Raw genomic sequence first — 1652 nt, forward strand, 5'->3', positions numbered from 1 at the left:
AAAATAATAAAACAGAGAGATGTCCCTAGCACAGCGAGCCTGTCACATGCTATGTTAATTGCGACTGAAACTTGGAGCAGGCTGGTTTTTGGCTGGATAGCCAGGGATGAATATCAAGTCCTGTTTAGGAAGCCAGAGGTGGAGTAATGTAGCAAGGCCAGAATCAGTTTCTGAACAGAGAAAGGCCAAGAGCTAAATTAGGGAAGGTACCAGAACTACAGTCTATGAGACACCAACAAGAGACAGAGAGGAAATGGGGAGAAGAGATGGAGAAAGGAAAAGCAATAAATTTACTTGCTGTGGTAGATTTGACTGTGTTGGGCATCTTTTAAAGGGCCAAACATGGGCCTCTTGGGCAATACTTGAGGACTCTTATGGCACACGTTCCAGTTTGGTGGAAAGGGACAGCAAATGAGGAAAGGGCCCTGTCCTATCTCTCTACAAAGACCAATTGGTTCTTATAAGAAATGAGGCTCATTTTTTTACCTGATTTTATCAGTATAAACATATTTTTTTTGGAGGAGTGGGAAAGAGGTTTTTTTTTAAAAAAAAGAAACAGAATTTGTCTAAGTCCCACCCACCTTCAGATGGGTCTGCTGGGGAAAGAGTTGCTTCAGAAAAACAGGGGGGAAAAAACAACACAAAACTTCTAAACTAAAAATCATGAATTCTAGATTTTTTTTTTTCTAGCTCCACCTAGTCTTTTTATATATGACCTTTGGCTGGTCCATTCTACTAGCCTTTGGCTCCCCTTTGGATAATTTTCCTTGTAATTTTCAAGAACTTTGTATTTCAAGTTGATCACTGAATAAAACCACATATTTTCCTGCCCTTGTATGGTGACTATTTTAGTGTTTTGATTTTTCAGAATTGTTTCATGATCATATTAAATGTTAACACTCAATGGTTCACATATCTGAAATTGAGGTTAACCCCAAAGAACAAAACAAAATGAACTTTAATAAATGATTTAGCTGCTGTAAACAAATCAATTCCTTGACCATGAACTACTGAAGGACAAACTTCCTTCTTAGTTCATACCTATCCTCCCTAGAATTCCATGGTAGGTTGTGGCCTGAGAGGACAGCAGGAACCTGGAGGGGACGGCAGGCTCAGAAGACAGATGGAGACGCCCTCATTAATTTTGCAGTAAATGAGCATTGCAAATACAATGATGAATATACACGTGTAGTCCTTTTATTCTCGGAGTTTTCAGTCTACTGTGGAATAAGGGAATTTATATTCTAATGTGGAATAAAGTATTAGACAAGTAATCCAGAAATGAAACAAGATTCTGACACCTCATGAGAAGTTATAAGAAGGTAAGAAACAGTGACAAGGATGTAAAATCAGGACAGAGATCTTTGGAGAAGAAATGCCCCAGAATGGGGAATCAAGTTCTTGTAAAGTTGGCAAATATGTGTACATGCCTGTTGTATGCCAATGCCCAGCTTCTGTTTTAATCCATGGTCAGCCACATGGTGCTCATGCTGTGTGTAGTCTCTGGGCGAAGAAAGGGGATTCACTCAACTCGCTTTCCCACTGCTCTGCCTTAGCCCTCTGATTGCTCCCTCTTTGGCTAGAGTTCTTATTTCCTTGTCCCCTGTGCCTCAATTTTCTATTGCTGCTGTAACAAATTAACACAAATTTAT

This window comes from Cnephaeus nilssonii, assembly GCF_951640355.1.
Source record: "Cnephaeus nilssonii genome assembly, chromosome: 8".
Taxonomy (NCBI): Eukaryota; Metazoa; Chordata; class Mammalia; order Chiroptera; family Vespertilionidae; genus Cnephaeus; species Cnephaeus nilssonii.